Below are 211 nucleotides of genomic sequence, written 5' to 3'. Positions count from 1 at the left end.
CTCCTTTCTTCTGACTAGTCCCATTGTTCACAGGATTTCTTTCAGAAGTGTACATGAATTGGTTATTTGCAACCATTTCAATCAGTTCTTGAGCTTCAGTAGACGTCTTCTTCAGATGAAGAGATCCTCTAGAAGAGCTATCCAAAGACATTTTGGATAGTTCAGAGAGACCATCATAGAAAATACCTATGATGCTCCATTCAGAAAGCAT

Source organism: Arachis duranensis, chromosome 8 (genome assembly GCF_000817695.3).
Source record: "Arachis duranensis cultivar V14167 chromosome 8, aradu.V14167.gnm2.J7QH, whole genome shotgun sequence".
In the NCBI taxonomy this organism is placed as follows: domain Eukaryota; kingdom Viridiplantae; phylum Streptophyta; class Magnoliopsida; order Fabales; family Fabaceae; genus Arachis; species Arachis duranensis.
Note: the sequence above shows the minus strand (reverse complement) of the source record.